Source organism: Herpailurus yagouaroundi, unplaced genomic scaffold (genome assembly GCF_014898765.1).
Source record: "Herpailurus yagouaroundi ecotype Mexico unplaced genomic scaffold, PumYag 139, whole genome shotgun sequence".
Taxonomy (NCBI): Eukaryota; Metazoa; Chordata; class Mammalia; order Carnivora; family Felidae; genus Herpailurus; species Herpailurus yagouaroundi.
The window spans coordinates 59,011,004-59,029,914 of record NW_024412394.1 but is presented as its reverse complement, the minus strand read 5'-3'; the positions used below and the strand labels follow the sequence as shown (position 1 = coordinate 59,029,914).

The 18,911-nt window shown below is 38.4% G+C and overlaps 1 long non-coding RNA gene across 2 annotated transcripts in view; it reads left to right on the top strand.

Moving 5' to 3' along the window:
- The window catches only part of LOC121029824 (uncharacterized), a 67,775-nt gene that overhangs the window by 33,317 nt on the left and 15,547 nt on the right, over positions 1 to 18,911 (top strand). The window contains exon 1 of one of the 2 annotated variants that reach the window (XR_005789924.1): positions 5,907 to 6,047. The exons of the other annotated variant lie outside the window; for it this stretch is intronic. This is a non-coding gene — a long non-coding RNA (uncharacterized LOC121029824). Of the gene's footprint in view, positions 1 to 5,906; positions 6,048 to 18,911 lie in introns of those variants that run through there. 2 annotated transcript variants of the gene reach the window in all.

The following is an 18,911-nucleotide window of genomic DNA, read 5'->3' as shown; positions in this document are numbered from 1 at the left end:
TTTGAGAAAGAGCACAAACAGGAGAGCAGTAGTGAGAAGGAGAGACAGAATCCCCAGCAGGCTCCATGCTATCAGTGCAGAGCCTGATGTGAGGTTTGAACTCATGAACTGTGACATCGTGACCTGAGCTGAGATCAAGAGTCCGATGCTTAACCGACTGAGCCACCCAGGCGTTCCCAAATAACAATTTCTACAAAGAGGAGAGGGGCATCTGTATGACTCAGTCAGTTGAGTGTCCACCTCTTGATTTCAGCTCAGGTCATGATCCCAGGGTCATGAGATCAAGCCCCTCATCAGGCTCTGCACTGAGTGCGAGCCTGTTTGGGATTCTCTGTCTCTCCCTCTGGCCCTCTCCCACACTCACACGCTATCTCTCTCTCAAATCAATCAATCAATAGAGAAGAAAATGAGGAGGAGATGGTATTGCTGAAGTGGTTAAAGAGTTGACATAAGTATTTTAAGAAGACTATAAATGATTTTTTTAAGTAAAGATTATTTTTATCCTTTAAACTTTCACTGGGGGAAATTTCATTTGGAAGCAGATTCTCACAAATCATAATTTAAATCCTACACACACAAGGACCTTTCTGTTTCCTTTGTCAGGTCCCATTAACCCTTTGGAGGGCTGGGGAGACCTTCACACTTGGTCGTGGCTCTCCTTTCTCCTTTCTCCTTTCCCAATGGCACTGCCCTCTTCCTGGGACAGAGATGGCCATGCTGAGCAGGCAAGTACCACCTGGAAAGAGAACACACACTGAGTACGCTAGGTCCAAGTATAAAGGAAGTTGGAGAAGACTAGGACCCAGTCTGAAGGAGGGCTACAAGACAGAGAAAGCCAGCAGGAGACTATACCTCATTTTTGTTCTTAACCTTTTACTCAAGGGTAATATTGTCAGAGAAAGTCCTAAGTCAGGTGTATAAGAAGATGAACTTTTACAGACAGAGCACCCCTATACCATGCCTGGAAACAGAGCATGCATGACCAGTGTCCCGGAAGTTCTCCTTATGGCCCCTTCCTGTCACTAACCCTCCTCACCAAGGGTAACCACTCTCCTGTTTTGCTTAGTTTTATACTTTAAATAAATGGAATTATGCAGGATGTATTATGTGGTGTCTGGCTTCTTTCATTCTCTATCACGTTTATGAGATTCATTCACATTTGTCATGTATTATGTTTGTTCCTTCTTGCTGCTGTGCAGTGTTCCGTTGATGAACACAGCACATCTCATTCATTCTGCTGCTGACAGGCAATTGAATAGTTTCCTTCCTTGGAGAAGGGGGTGGGGGGCTACTCTGAATAGTCTGTTATAAACATTCTAGTACATCTCTTTTGATGAAAGTATGCACATACACACATACATTCCTGCTGGAGATAGAGCTAAGAGCAGGATTTCTGGGTCATAGGGTGTGCATATGTTCAGATTTAGCAGATGAGCCAGTTTCCAGAGTGGTTATAAGTATTTACACTCACACCAGTAATACACGAGCATTTTAGTTCCTCTACCTCCTCCCAATATTTGGCATTTTCTGTTTGTTTTCATTTTTAACCATTGTGGTGGATATTCAATGAATGTGTTTTAATTTCTATTTCCTTGAGGTTACCTTGTTTTTAATTGCTCCAGTCACAAAGGTTTGGTATTATGTCCTATACTGAACCCAAAAGTGAGCTACCCAGGAGATTATACACAGAATGAGACAGGCCAAATTCATTCCAAGACAGAAAGGTTAAAGGTTCTTGGACTCAGAACCAAAAAGAAAAAATAAAAGAGGGCAGCAAGGTTACTTCTGAATCAACTTCACTTTTCCCCAGCAGTTCATCAGACAAGGTAGAACCCATCTTTTCAGATAAAGTAACTCTCTATTCTATCTAAGAAAAAGAAGAGTCGACTAAAAAAATCTTCAGTCTTCACTAGAGAAATGGCTACATAAATACTAGACTATAAAATTCAGAAGAATAGTTTCATGATGGACAGATAGGCGACAGACTTTGTCCTCATGCTTATGACCATTCTAAAGTACCCAGAAATTTACAAATTAATGTCCTTGATAAGCCTCAGAAATCACACGTCTCATTAACATCTCTCCAGGAGTAAAGCGAAGAGATATTTAATCACCACTGCTTGTTTGTTCCTGACTTTCTCTTTGGCTAATGTGTCAAATTATGAGCGGAACTCATTTGAGGAAGCCAGATGGAAATACAGAACATTGTAGCCGAAATTCTGAGGCTACCCAAAGAATCACAACATTTGGTTTCTGCTTCTTAGAGACAAGCAGTGGGGCTGGATTTTGTGTCTTTGTAAGGGTCCTGCCTCAGAAGTCACGGGCTGGTCAAAAGTCTTTTCACTTTAAAAATCCATTAAAGTGCTGCAATTATACAAGTTTTTTCCATGGGAGAAGCTGCGCAAAGCATACACAGAGCCTCTCTATTTTGGCAACTTCTTGTGAGCAACAGATATTTCAAAATGAAATTTAAACATCCTAAACGTCCGTCTTCTAAGACAGAGAATCCATAAAAATGAATCTCTTTAGATTTCCAACAGATATAAAAGTGTTCTGCAATTTTAGCAGCAATCACGTGCATTCCTTTAGTGTAGACATAGTAGAGAAACTCCCGTCCAAAATGCCTCTTAAAAGATTTTTACACAAGTTGGAAGCATTGGTGCACGAAGCTGTGATATACTGGAGCACGATGTCGCAAGTGCTCTGTTTTAATGATGGATATATGATAGTGATTTTCACCGCTTTATTTCTCCAACATGAAATTGCCACTTAGCTTTCATAAAAATTTTAATGAAAAAAATAAGAACATAATCAAATAGTCTGCAAACAAATCAGCAAACTAGTTGGATATAATGGCTTGCGGTAAGTCAACTATGTTAGCCTCACATAAGAAAGATAAATAGAATTATTTCTAAACTCCCATGAGATGCTGATTGAACAGGAAAATACAACCAAATTATTCATCCACCTCCTTTAGCTTCTAAATTATTGCCAATTTTAGTCCTTCTGACTTAACTTTAAAAATAAATGACCAGATTTTTAAGTGTGAAATAGGAAGCAATTAAACACTTAACAACTTTAATTGCTTCAATTAAAACTGAGAATAAAATAATGAAGATTATGCATTTAGATTTCCCTGTGACCATAATATGAGAGTTTTCTTTTTATAAGCTGTAAAGGAAAACAGAAAACTTTTGAGAAATTAATTATGCTTTACTGATTTTTAACACATGAATTTTTCTTCAGGAATAATCTGCTATGTCTCTTTGTAGAGCTTGCTTTCCTGGAGACTCCCACACATCTTTTTTTTTTTTTTTCCCCAACAGATACTTGTTTTCAGTGAGGAAAGGCAAAAAGCAAATAAACAAAGAACGAGTGATTAAGTAAATGCCTCAGTGTAGATAAGCACCTCATAAAAAGTGATAAATATACCAGACATCAGGATGATTTAGTGGAAATGTTATGCATATTGTAAAACATATGTGAATTTATCCATAGGATAAAATAGAGTGAACGAAAGCTAAATATTCCCACCAGGTAAATAATACATGTGAAGTTGGATAATGCAAACAAATTCTAAATATGCATAAAACATAACCAACTAAATACATATTTACTTAAGAGGTCCCATAGAAATGTATGCTATTCACTAATATTCATATAATATTAGTATGGAACATATTAAAGGGCATTTGGTCACACATACCAAACATGCAAAGACTATGATGAGTGTTATATATCAGCTAATGTTAGCTTTTCACAAAGGAATGTGAGACCCCAAGAGAGGTAATTAGACATCATGGTAGAAGGAGGTGACTGGAGCATTATCTTACAAAGGAAGTAATACTTGTGGCAATATGATAAAGTTATGAACACACTTGCTCTCAGAGTCAAACAGTAGGAGCCTCAATCAATACAGTGACCTTGAAGCACTGATGGAAGCAAATTATTTTTAGGTAAGACTGAAAGAACCACGATGTGCATTAAATGTCACTTTCGTTAGAGGAAACTTGCATTTCTTTCCTTTGAATGCTGCATATGTAACTAAATTTAAGGCTCACTTACTCTTTTATTCATTCATTCACACATTTGCTCATTCACGCAACAGCAGTGAACAAAATGAAAGAAATCCCTGTACTGTGAGGACAGTAAACAAGTGGATAGTAAGTCCTACAACATAGTATGTCAGATGGGGAAAATAAAGCAGGAGGGAAAGTGGAAAGGGGATGGTTTGCAATTAAAATAAGGTCAAGGAAGTTGCAATTTGTGAGGCAAATGGAAGAAGAGAGAGGGAGCCTGGCAGCTATCTTAGGGAGTAATGTTCTAGGTAGAGGGAACAGCAAGTGCCAAGAGCTTGTGATGGGAGAAACCTGATGTGTGTGAGGAACGGCACTAGGGGTGGGGGGCAGTGGGGCTGGAGTAGACTGAGAAGCAGAGATACGGAGGACAGAAGAGTAATGCTTATGTGGTATAGTGCATTTGAAAGGCTTCAGCTTTCACCCTAAGATGGAAGAACATGTTCTCTCATGGAAAGCAGCATGTGGGCTGGTGGCGAGGGACAACTTAGCTGGAGAGAAAAATTAGGGGGGGGGGCAGTGGAGACCATGGCTGGTTAATCTGGTTTTATTCTGTTTGAAAGCTTATCAGTTATCCCTAAATCTACCTTCATGGGGATGAGTGAAATCATAAACCAGGGGTCCAATTAGGAGATGCAAGTTCCATTCCCAACCAGGACACTGATACCTCTCTGCCACTTCCCTATAGCCACAGGATTCTTTGGTTCCTCCTTCATTTTTGCACAGTAGAATATTGTGGGCAGGTGGACTTTCTTTCCCCCACGGATTTTTAGTGGCCTCCCACGTAGAAACATTAACAGACAGCAAGCAAATATATCACGCTTGCCATATTTCTTCACCCAGACACACGGGCAGATTTTATGTTGATGAAATAGAACTTCAAGATATTATTTCATTAAAGTTGAATTGCTGTGCACTTTCGCTCCCTCTGCTGGTCGTGAGGAATGTGAATAACCACAACTCTTACATTGCTCTGCTAGAACAGTTCAAGAGCCACCTGCCAGATGTGGTGTTGCCATGGTTTAAGCTAGAGGAGAAAGAAAATCGAGCGAGTAGTGCGTATTTAGGCAAACAAGCCCACGAAGGAAATATTCATTCTCTGACCTGCTCATGATAGAGCTGTGGAATCATGTGGAGCCTCAGGGTCCCAGGAACTTAGGGGCAGAGTCAGGGCTTGGAGAAATGCATTCAGTGCTCCTCATAAGTAAGAAAACCTCACGGGTAGTGCGACTGTGCTGTTAACAAAGAGTTAATATAGCTTTATTTGGAGGGCCCCTTTCTTGTGAGCTGATCATAATTTCAAGGTAATAACTGGTGGGAAGGAGTTTCTCTTGATGTTCAGTTTTTAATATGTTAGTAGGGCAATAAAATTCTAGGTTAAGGTCATCTCAATTATTCTCTGAACTCATTTAATGACCACTTGGATTGGACCTTAAAAATATAGTTCCATAAAAATAAGCAGAGTCCTAGAGTTTTTCTTGGGTTTTAATGCGTTTGCTCTGTGAGACCAGAAGGAAGTCATCACCACCAGCAAAGCATTTATTGTCAAGTCTTGTGTGTGCCTGGTGTGACCTGAGGACATGTGCCAAGTTAAATAAAAGAAGCTTTGACATCATTTGGGAAGAAATTAACTTGTATCATTTTTTTAATAGGTCGAACATTCCCTACTCCCTCCCATCCAATGACTTACACCAACAATAAAAGCAGATCCATTGAACACACATCACGCTTCCTGGGAAAGCAACAAAGACAAGACTTGCATCAGTCAGGGTCTTTGCACAGTGTTTGTGGCTCTTTTTATCTCTACAGGAGGCAGAGGACTGGAGGAGCTCCCGCTTCCATCCTCCATCCTGCAGGTGACCTGCGGGTCGTGTTGATGCAAGTGGTGAAGGAGAAGAAAATGCCTGACCCTCATTTCTTGGCAGCACTGCTGGCTTCAGGAGTGATGGCCTTGTTCTCATCAGTCACATGGTATGTTTTGCCTTCTTCCTTGTATGACAGATATATATATATTGCTTTTCTTATCCTATTTCTTGGTTATAAACTCACCATCTGAGTGACGGTTATAAACTCACTTAGGTCTGATACAATGTCTTATTCCATACAGCCCCTAGTATGCACTAGTTTCCCAGAAGAGAGGTTGAATAGCTAAAAAGTTATTTACTCAGGTGTAAATAAATGTTTGTTGAATGAGAGAATTAATAAAGTTATTCATCTGAGACTTTTCCAAAGTATACCAGAAGTTATGGATTGTCTTTAATCAATAATAATGATATTATTATTAATAGCTACATGCGTTAAGCATTTGTAATATGTCATGGACTGTGCTCAACTTTACAAATACTCTCGCACTTATCCATATAGTTGGATGAAGTAGGTCACAGTTATTTATCTCCATTTCACAGGTGGGAAAAATGAGGCTTAAAGAGATTAAATTACTTGCTCAGGGCTAGTCAGCTAAGGACTGTGCCACAACCCATTTACATCTTCCTTGATTATTGTCTTATGAAATGACTTGGCCCAATGGGGCAGTGCTATCAGGAAAATGGGGTCTCGTTCTACTAACCTGAAACTGCTTTAAACCCCATTCCAAAACAGAACAATCAAGGATCATAGTAGCAACTAGAGTATGAATATCTTTGGATTTATAGGGATCCAAATATCTGGAATGCCTTCTAAGGGACTTTTATCACATGTTCACTCATTTAATAAAAATATCTTGCTGTAAAGTGCTGCAGATACAGAGATGGTAGCGACACCTCAACTCTAATGATTCAATAATTAGAATTAAAATCCAGTATGCTAAGGGCTTAATTCGATGTGTGTAAGAGGCACCACGACAGCTTAGAGCAGGCAGCACAAAACTCTCCCTGAGGCTGGTCTAGACAGCCTTCTCAGGGAAGAGGACATTGGAGAGGTGTTTCAAAGGGCAGCTGAGAAGGAAGGAGGGGAGGAGAGGGAGGCACACTGACAGAGGGCCAGTGTGGGGAAAGGCAAACATGTGTCCATAAAATAGAAGTTGTCTCCCCTAAACTCCCCATTCAGTTCACACTTTTAGCCATCCTTGGTGAATGCAGTGCAGTATGTATTTTGTAAGGATACTCAAGAACCCCAGGTGCAGAGTGCTTTCACGGATAAGAAGGCTTTTTTTCTTTTTTTCATTGAAAAACCCATACAACTACATATAAAATGTCTTGCTAAAGGCAAAATAAGGAATTGTTGAATGTTGGTGGATTGATTGAGACTGGTTACCAAAGTTAGCTAGAATACTTTGTAGACGGGTCAGTATGAGAGCCCTTCCTGTGCCATTGGTCTCAAAAGAACCAGGTGAGAACAGGTAAATGGCACTGAACGAATGCATCCTCCCATGCCAATCTCAATACAAGAACAACCACCACATATATGTCTTTGAAAGAGTTATCAGGATGTTATGAAATAGCAAATGCTAACATTTATTTTTTGGCTACTGTGAAGCAGTAAATGCAAACTAAAATCCCTATGGCCTCTCTCTCAGTTTCTTGAGAACAGCCTCTATACTGATTTAAACCTTTGGAGTTGGCAGAATAGGAAAAGTACAGTTTTTCAAGATAATTAGCTATGATTTTAATGTTTCCTTTCTCTGTCACCTGTAATTAAAAATGCATATTTATTATTCTTTTGTATTTAAAGGTATGCTAAAAGCTGATATAGATTAGATAGATAGATAGATAGATGATAGATAGATATCTCCTTGGACTAATGTTTGAAGTTTCTTTGTAAAGCCTGTGAAATCTGACTGCCCTATTTCCACATTATTTAAATACCCTTTCCTGCCCATAACTTTAATTGCCCATTAATATTATTTTTAAACATACCTTTTTTCATATTAGAGATGAATACTGCCTTAAACGGAAATGCATGCATAACCTGTTATGATCTCTACATGAGATCATATCCATGTGAGCCAGACCTTAGTTCAGCATGTGTTAGGGTGATGTATATCAATTTCACCATGCTCTGGTCAAAACATTTCCTGGACATCGTTCTCACTTCAGATGATAATTAGCAAAGCATCAGATTGTTTATTCCCTTATAAATTATTAAACATCAGTGAATCAGGAAACTATTTCTCAAATTGTATTTATAGGTATTTATTTTCTGAAAGGCTCTAACCATAAGATTTTCTATGTGATAATTATTAGTATAATTTCTTTGCGGAAAGACTATTTGCTGCACATTTAACACTAAGTAGTGTAAATAATGTGTAGATTGTAGGCTGTATGGATTTTTAGTAAACGTTAAGTCTAATTTCCCTTAACAAGTCTAGTTGAAAAAAGCACGTTTCAATTGATAAAAGAATATGCCACTTTCATTCTTCTCTGGCAAGTCAAAGGGCTTGTCCATTTTCTTGACATTGTATTTACTTAAAAGAGTTTATCTAAAGGGAAAGAGCAAGGTTGCAGGCAGCTTAGAACAATGTTGTAATTGTCACTAATTAAGTGCCCTCAGCTGTGTCTATACGGGGCCACTGTTTACTTGCCTTACACATACTCAGCTGTAGGTAGCCACACTAAAAATTCCTCCACTTATTACTTTCCTTTCCGTTTTCATCTCTATGTGGTGAAATATTGACAAATATGTCACATTTGACTTTCACACTTTGTTTTCTGAGTAGATAAATTGATGATGCAACTAGTCTCCTTTACTTTGAATTATCTGTATAAAATATGGGTTGCAGTTGTAGGACACTGGCAGTTGCTCATGGACTTGACTGATGAAATGTTTCTGAGGAGCAGAAATGTAGCAAAATTGTCCTTACAGTATGCGGACATGTTCTCAAAAATCCTCTTTATAGCCATGGCAAGCAATTCCCAAAGCCGGCTGGAAATTGAGCCAGCATCCAACCACCAACAAAGTTAACTGTGACTTACAGACCTAATCCCTTACTGGGATCTATTTAGCATCATATTTTAACCACTGAAGCTTTCAGCCTTAGAGACCTGTAGGAGTTAATTTTTGCCACCTTGAACAATTCTTAAGCTTTTTTTTTTTTTTTTTTTTGGCCTTAGCTGCCATGTCTGTACAAAAAAATAAGGAGAGACTAGACCACTATCCTCAAATTTTAATGCACAGGTGAATCTTCTGGGTATCATATTAATTCACATTTGGATTTGGGAAGCCTACAGTGAAGGTGTAGAGTCCACACTGGTTCCCAGATGCTGATCCATGAATGCCAAGGAGCTAGCTGATTTCTAGTGAGTTCCTCAACTCTGACATTCTCTCATAGGATCTTTGCTTGTGAGATATGCTTTATCCCAGATTAAGTGATAAATGCACATTTCACTGATTCTTTGGGGGGGGTGGATATCATGTTATACATCATCTTATATTGTCAGTGAACAAGATCATGAAAGAGCAACTAAATTTAACTTTGGACTGTTTTCTGACGTCTTTAAATTCATAAATGTACAATAATTGTAACTGTAGAAATGGAATACCAAAACTGTGTGCTCATGATTGTATCACTAAATACTAAATGGCAGAAAAGTAGACAGCATCTTCATTATCATTACCATTTCAGAACTTCCCAGGGCTGTATGAGGTACCTATCAGTGTTAGCTATTTCACTTCCTTCATTGTCGATACAAACACATTTTGAGAATAGAATGAGCTTTTGAATATTTATTTCTGAAATGTTTCATGGATTTCATTTTGATGCATTGATTTTCTTCAAGATACCCAGAACTCTGGACATCTTAAATTTTTCTGCAGTTTTGCCTCTGGCCACATTTCTCCCATACACCACAATACCACTCCACTCAAGCTCCCCAAAATCAAATTAGGTGGAATTTTATTGAAGAGAACTCTCCTTCTGGAGTCTTTTTATCGGACTCAATTGAACAGGTAGGTTTCTAAGAAGAGCAGAAATACACTCACAAAATTTAAAAGCCTCTATACTTCTTGTTTCTTGGGATGTTATTTTAGCATCTGCACTCAATTTCAAAATCAGCTTGCCTATTTCATATTCTTAACAATTTTATAAACCTTGAACAACATTTATCCATCTTGCTCTCTTGGTTTTATTGTACCAATTGCTAAGTGATGGTATGGAGAATTTTAATAGAAATATTCATTTCACATTTTTCTTTAAGAGATTAAATGCAGCAGGGGCAAATATTTTTTAAAAAGTGTTTCCACTGTTGTTCAAAGCATAATATGAAAGGCTAGAGTAAGGGTTTATGCAGATAATGCATTCATGACTGAACTATTTGTATATTAAATATGGTCATGGGATATAAATTAACTTAAGCTCTTGAAATTTATAGATGAATTCAAAAATGTAAATCTTCTCAGAAAAAAAGCTATTTATCTCATCCGTTTGTATGGTAATTGATGGTTCATAATGAAATAATCTGATGCACAGAGTCCAGCTAAATTAGTCTGCCCATAATGCACTATCTTGAAGTGACTTCACATTCTCATTAGAGCCTTTCTAATTTCTAAAGCAAAATTAATGCAATTAGTGATCAAATCAATACATATTGATCATGAGTTTCTTCAATATGGCATGAAAATATCAGGTCAAAAATAAAGAGCTTTTTTAAATCATGGAATTAATATAAGAAATTTAACTTATGAAAAAAAAACCAGCTTTGTGCTATTTTCCACAGTAGCTATTGTTTATGAGAAAGTAGCAATATTACTTTTACCATTGTTTGGGTGGAATTCAACATAATGTGCTATGCCCCCAACCCTTCCCCCCAACACATCAATACTGTATTCATTGTCCATATGGATTTTTCTCCCCATAAATATCCAAAAGCAAATTTTTTCCTCATGGTGCAGAATTTCAGATGACTAATTACTCAAAAGCATTTCTTTCTTTTTACATGCAAATGTAAGCAAGATTCCAAGGAGAAGTACACCCCCCACAACCCCTCGACCCAGTAAATGTACCCAGTGTTGGAGTGGGCTGCAGTTAAATGTATGCAGGAAGGAACTTGAGGCCCAGAATAAAAAATCAAAACACATTTGTGGAAATCAAGAGACTGTTGCTTTTCTACATACTAATCAGCTTATTTCAGTGTGAAATAAAATACTTCCAAGGAAAGAAAAAAAAAAAAAAAAAAAAAAAAAAAACCTCAGTCCCTGGAGTCCCTTCCATGCCCACCCAAATGGATTCTGAGATGAGTTCAACTGGTGTCTACGGAGGTTGTGAGGGCAAATTAGGGGTGGACTATCTCAGCTGTTCAACTTCTGGTTCTAAAAGTCACCAGATTGTGTAGATTGTGGAGGAAATTTCTGAGTAAACTCAGAGAAAGGGATCATCGTGTTGGGTCACGTCTACCTTTGAGATTTTCCAAAGGCTAAGCTGGAGAGACCTGATCCAAGGCTGTAAGACTATGGACAATAGCCATGGCCACAAGCCACTTTTCCTAGGTCTTATTTCATGACGGTATTTCGAGAAGTTTTGTGACTTGTGAATAAATTCCCTTTTTTGTCTGTGATAAAATTAAATTGCTTTGTTTTAAGACAGGTAATTAATTTGAAGTTTCTCCTGCAAGTTTCACACCATATGAACATGAATAAAGCTTTTCATGGCATGTAAATTTATAAACTGTGATTATGGAAATGAATGGCAGTGACAGGTGTACATTTTATTTTGTTTGCAGACTAGTCCCATTTACTTGAAAGTGATTTCACAGATTTTGGGTAAAGTTCAGACACGTTTTCACTGGTATGAAACTCTGGTGCTTCTGATGAAGCAACCTGGCAGAATTGATTTAATATCCTCACCAATGTCACAGTTCTTGAAATTAGAGAGTGTTTTGGTGAAAATAATGGATTTGTATTTGCCAAATCATTTTTTAATTATCCTGAGGGAAACAGTATATTTGTTTATAGTGTTTCTAGAATAGTATTTTAGAACAATATTTCCCTAAATGCGTTCTATGGTCACTAGCCCTGTGTGATGCTTTGGTGAAAAAAAAAATGATTCTATGGATAAATATGAAATTTGGAAATGCTTCATGACTTCAACAGTTTTCAGGAATTTACAGTGCACATTAGCATAACAAAAGCTCTGAGAAGCCCTGCAGTAAAGAAACCTATTTAATGTTTATTTAGCTCAGCCTTTCCAAATTAACTTGGCACTCAGGTTTTTAGTATTTCTTCTTCTAAAATCTACCAATGTCCCTTTGGATCTACTTTGGGATACTTTGATTTTGATTTGGTAAGTGGCAAGGAAGTTATAAAATCTGAATTCTGGGAATATGCTGAATGACAATAGCCACTTCACATTTGATTTTGGCCATCAGGAGACAGCTGGCAAATCCAGTTCATGAAAATACTTCTCTCCCCAATATTAATGTCTTGTTCCTCAACCCGAGATAGTTCAATCAAATCAGCACTTTAAAAATCCACTAAGGGGGCGCCTGGGTGGCGCAGTCGGTTCAGCGTCCGACTTCAGCCAGGACACGATCTCGCGGTCCGGGAGTTCGAGCCCCGCGTCAGGCTCTGGGCTGATGGCTCAGAGCCTGGAGCCTGTTTCCGATTCTGTGTCTCCCTCTCTCTATGCCCCTCCCCCGTTCATGCTCTGTCTCTCTCTGTCCCAAAAATAAATAAACGTTGAAAAAAAAATTAAAAAAAAAAATCCACTAAGACTGGGGCGCCTGGGTGGCTCAGTCGGTTAAGCGTCCGACTTCAACTCAGGTCTGTTCCTCCTGGGGGCGAATCCCTCCCTCGGTAGAGGGAGATCAAAGACCAAGCAGAAGCTGAGCACACTGTCGGAGTCGCCCCCCACCCTTCTCCCTAGCTCATCTTCCCAAACACCTACCCTGGCATGGCTCTCCTTGTAAGTGCATCTTCCTCACAGGTCGGAGGTGACATTCACCTTAGAGATGGTCTCTGCAGTGCAGAGCAAGCACCGCCCTCCCCTCACAGTCCCTCAGTGCAGGATAGTCAGTGTCTCTGCCTATTATGACGTCTGGGATGATCAGAGCACCAGCCAAACCCACCAGCCAGCTGAAGCTGCTCTGGAGATGCCTGGTGGCTACTCTATACCAGAAGCCCCCATGAATTCCCCAGGATTGGACCTTGGTTTCTGGTCAAGCTCTGGAAACCTGTGTCCTGTTGCTGTGGGCTCTGATCTTGCAATGGCCTTGGCAGGAGCTAAGGGTGGTACTAATTTGATTTGATTTGATATTTAAAATTACTCCTTGTGGACACGCCGTGCACACTTATGCCCAAGGTTACAAGAATGCTTGCAGTAAGACAGGGGGATATATAACAGTTAAACGGGGGGACATATAACGAGATTTTCAGAGGAAATGGAAACCAAAACTCATTATCTTTTTGAAAAAGATTTCTCTAAAGACTCCAGTCTGAATTAAATGCTCCCTTATTTACATTTCCCAACTATTTTGCACATTCCTATGATTCCTGCCACCCTATAGTGTTTGCCTATCCGTCATTGTCCAGGCATGCGAACAACTGAAGAAGATACCACCCTGTCTTATTTGCTTATTTTTAAATTTGTATAATCCAGCGGAGACCCTAGACGCTAGTTGTGGAGTAGGGAGATTGGGGCTCTTATTCCAGCTTAGCGAAGTGGTTAAAAGCACAGACCCTAGAGTTCCGGTCTCAATCTCTCTCTGCTTGGGTTTCCCCATCTTAAAAATGTAGATGATGATAGTACCTGCTATTCTGAGTACTATTCCGAGTAATAATGGTTATTCTGAGTAATAATGAGTTTGTATTTATAAGGCACTGCAAATAATGTCATATGGCTATCAATTTAATTGTAGTCATACCAAATTGCTACTGAAGCCTCTGGTTCTTTACAGGTACAAGTGAGATATATTGGAAGTGACCAGCACAGAACCTGAAACATGCTACAAGCCCGGTGGATACTTTCCGGGCCACACTTACAACCATTGTGTCTGCTCACGAAAGTTTTAGATGGGGCAAGAATGACCTACACTAAAGATGTGCCCAACTTCTTGGGCCTCTTGCTTCCCAGCCCTCTTTCCTGCACATCTGTAGTTGGTCATGCAGTTGGCTACGTCAGTTAAGTTAAACCACCAGGTTGTTGTGGTCGTTTCTCGTGCAAGGAGAGATCAGAAAATGTATGTGTGTTGGGTGGGAGTACTCATGTTAAAAGAGTAGGAAATGCTCAACCATGTCTTCCCTGAACCCTTTCTCTCATAAGCCGTGACACTCTGTAACGTAGGTAAGACAAGAAATTACAGTGGGGTCTTCAGAAGGGAGATGCGAAGGAGGCCCATTTTTAATGGCATTGAAATAAGAGGTGAGCCTAAACCCATCATTGCTTATTTATGGCTGTAGTTATTTCTCTCTGGTACATCCCAGAGGGTTACTTTCTGTTGTTAATTGGAACTTCTAAGCCGTTTTTATTTACAAAGTGTTTTACAGTCATTGGTATTGATGACTTATAATTCCCCCATGAGTTAGGTGTCAGGATGAGGCATTGACACAGGCTCCACTCTCAGGAAGCTGAGACGTGAGGGTGGATAAATCTGCCGGCCCCCTCCCACACGGCAGCCATGGGGTCCTGGTTTGCTTTGTTGTGGCTTGTCGGAGGCATATTACCTTCTCCGTGTGCTCTGATAGCAGCTACGATCGGATTCCCGGATAAAGGGTCTTTACAGGAGGGTCGGAGAGAAATAGCAACATGGCACGCTTATTTTGATTTTTAAAGAAGTAAGACAAATAACTGCCCGTTTATTGTTAAATTTGTAGTGCCAGTCATGACAAGCATAAGGATAGTAACACTTTTGCCAGCAGGGTGCTTATCTGTTTTACTAGTTCAGAAGGACTTGATTGATGTGAAAGGCCAAGGTCTCAGTGAAGATAATTTAGCCATTTCCATACAGTTTATGCTTGTGTTAGTTGTATCCTGCAGGGGAGTCCCAGGGGGTGGTTTCCCTGACCTCCCCTCTAAAAGGTAACACATAGGAGATTCCTGAAGGAACCATCGTCTAACAAGACTAATGATGGCTTCCATGCCTATTATCATTCAGAGACATAGAAAGAGGCTTTAGAAATGCAGTTTCACATTCCTCCCTTGATGTTCCACATGATCTATTAAGGCGTTATGTGGCAGATAAATTAATCATTAAAAACTTACTGTTAAGTCTTTACAAATAATAACCAGGTGTACCTTGATTATCTTTGATCTCAATATATATTTTTTCTGTCACTAAACAGATGATACATGGCAGTTGGTTTTACTGACAACTTTTCTGAGCGACTCAAAGAAAGAAGGCTATTTTCCTCCAGTGCTTTTTTTTTTGCCCCCCCCCCCTTTTAAGTTAGAAGGGCTAAAAAGAAGTTTTTCACTCAGTAATAGCTCATGACAGCCAGGATCACTTTTTCATATTGCTTTTCTGGGATGTTAGTATGAAGCCTCTCCCCTGTTTATTATTCCAGCCACCCTCCCATTTGATTTATTTCTCCCACTCACTGCTACTTAGTATTTAAAAGTTCTGACCAAGGGACATGCTCCACATCTTGTGCGCATTAGGTATTCCGTGATACACTGGATTCCACTTAATGCCATCACTTTGGATTGACGTGGATTTTTTTAATATAATGTGTTTTTCGTCACATAAACCACTTCCAGAGCTAGCATTTTCTACATTCCAAAAAAGAAAAAAAATGATAATATGAAATAATACAAATGCAATAATCAAGGTATATATATATATATATATATATACATATATATATGACTTAATGATTGAATCCTTCTTAAATGATTTAATATGCTTCTGGGGAAGCTCATGTTAATAGAAATTGTTTGAGTAACTGATAAATTCAGGAACAGCACCAGGAATGTGGTGACGGAGATGAGTGGTAACAGGAGAGGAAAAGGTGTCCTTCTGTAGGCAGTAGGTTTTGTAAAGCTTAAGGCAGGAAGTTTGTTGAAATTCTTGTTCACACCACAGATTGCTACAATCTACTCCATTAAATAACGCATGCTTTTTATTTACAAAGTATTTTTATTGCCTCAGTTTAAATATCTTAAAAAGGTATTTTTATTACCTCAATTTAGAGACGTAAAACTTTTAATTTGGCATTTCAAAAATTCCTTCAAAAATCTCTTCTTTGGAGATGTGTGATCTCCTTTTGTATTTTTTTCAAAACCTTCAGTAAGGACTGCTTTATGGTTACATATCAAAAGATGGGGATTACTTGGGAGGGGGAACTAAAATTCTTTTCCTGATCTGTTAAATACAATATATGTGAAAAGGGTATCTTTATTTCCTCTGAATTCTGGGAAATTGATAATGATATGCATTTTTACTTTTTAAAAGTTTATGTAGAACATGATTAATAGGAAGCAAAAATAACCAGATCTTCATAAAGATGTTGATTACAACAAGAACTTACTAGGGATATTGATATAGTTTAATGTTTTCTTTAAAATAAAAATGCTTTTGAAGGGACTAATGGCTATTATTAACTATGATAATAGCTAAAATTTATCAAATATCTATGTGTCAAGACTGTTCTAAGTGCTTCACATTTGCTACATCATTTTATTATCATGACATCATAATCTAGTAATTATTGTTTTTCCCTGTTTACGAAGCAAAGAGAGATGAAATAAATTTCTTAAAAACATGTGACTCTTAAAGAGTAGGGCAATGATAGATGAGAAAATATATGTTCTCTTCTGAACACGATATAAGGCCTTGATGATGTAAGTTTTTCTTTTTCTTTTCTTGGTAAGACTGACAATCTATCCAGTACCATTTTGGCATCTTGTATTGATAAAACTGAGGTCCAGAGAAGTTAGTTGATTTGCCTAAGGTCACACAGCAAATTCGTGGTAAACAGGGAAAGCTCTTCAGCACCCTACCACGCTATCTGAATTGGGTTTGTTTGGCAGCCTGCACTAAGACCAAAATGGTACCAGTGGTGAATGGATCCCACTCTCCAAGATAAGGGAGGAAGGGTATTTGGTTAAATAATATCAATCCCCTCTTCAATGAAAAACAAGACACCTTGGGAGTAGAGTAGAGCATAAGTCAGGATGGATCCAAGGTTCATTTATGGGCAAATGATATTTTTCTTGGATATGATCCTAACTTCCTACAACTAACTATATCCCCATTTTGTTTTGCACTATCCAGTGACTTGAATTCAGATTCATAATGCTTATGCTGACTGAAATCCAGTCTCAACATAAGAATATCTACACTAAAGTCTTAGTGCTTTAATAATCCCTTTCTGGGGAATTAAAGAGACCAGCTAAAAAGATCACTGCATGTGGATCTTTTAAGTATTTTAGCATCTAGAGACAAACTAATTTAACAGAAAAGAGTTTTTTTTCAAGTATTCTTAAGTTCAGATAATATAAACAATGAGCTTTTCCATTTGTGAATATGTCTGACCCTAAAATAGTAATGAAAATTAGGGGGGGAACATTTACAATATGTATACTGTAATATGTATTTACTTTAAGACTATCTATCTTTGAGATGCTCAATCATGGTCAGATTTTAAAAATAAAATCACCCCTTAGATTATTATCCAATATGGTAGCATTAAAATCCCGGAAGATAAAATAGAAGCATGGGGAAGTTGTTTTCTATAGAAAAAACCAAGGTAAAGGTGGAAATTTCCTGATTCTCATTTGCATGAACCTTTATGCCGATTTCTTTAGTTATAGTTGCATGGATGGGAATAGGCACTGGGGATACATACTCTTGGACTTCAAACTAAAATAATTACTTTGAGTTCTTAGATTTCTGGACTGCTCTGACTAAACACCAATTTTCTAGGTTCTTTTTCCTGTAAATGAGTGAACATTCACATGGAGAATACAGACTCACAAGCAAAAATCTTGTATGACTTCCTTTCTTCCCTAACCCAGTGAAGAAGAAAAACCCTAAGAAGGAAGCATTTTCTCCTTACTATAGACATAAAGTTGTCAGATTTAGTAAAGAAAAGTACAGGACACTCAGTTATATTTGAGTTTAAGATAAAGAATGTATAATTTTTTAGAATTTATTTATTTATATATATATATATATATATATATTTATTTATTTATTTATTTATGTATTTTAGTGTGAGTGCATCCCATTGAAGTATTTGGATGTACAGTATTTTATCCAGCAGCTCTAAGGAGGAACTCTCAGCCCACTCCTGGTTGAACATGGGTGTGGACATTGACCAGCAACCTATGGGTCCCTGTGGAAATGGTTGCCTCATCGGGGCTATGGAAGAAAAGCACTTTGGTCAACAGATCTTGGTCCCTGCAATTGCAGAGGCACTGTCCCAGTGTTTGTCCTGTTATCTTAGGCTGTACCTGGAGAGATGGTCATTTTATCGTCTCCATGTATTGAGACAAATTCATGTGGGGGAAGTGGCCAAGCATGCAGGAACTGGGCCACGAGGCAAAATTAATCCTTCAATTCTTTTACACTATTCTGATGGAGGCCATTTTAAGCACGGCATTGATGTCTATATTCAAACGGCTGCATGGTAATCCGGTTGCATTTGTTGGATTATATTCAAGGTCTACAGGCTTCATCTAATTTAGGGCATAATCTGCAGACCAAAGAAATAAATTTTATGACAAAGAAGTATTTGTTGTGGGCCTCCTGCACAGTCTTCCAAAGGGGATTTTTCCAGGTACCCTTCCCAACTCTACGGTAACGAAGCCAAAATCGTTTGTCCTTCTCAGTCTTGGCTTTCTTACCGCACTTATATGCAGTATAGGAAGTGAAGTGGTTTGAGATATAAGACTTAGCCGAATATTATAACCAGAGCTGAGAAGTGATGACTTATCCAGCAAGTACTCAAATGAAAATCGGTGCGGAT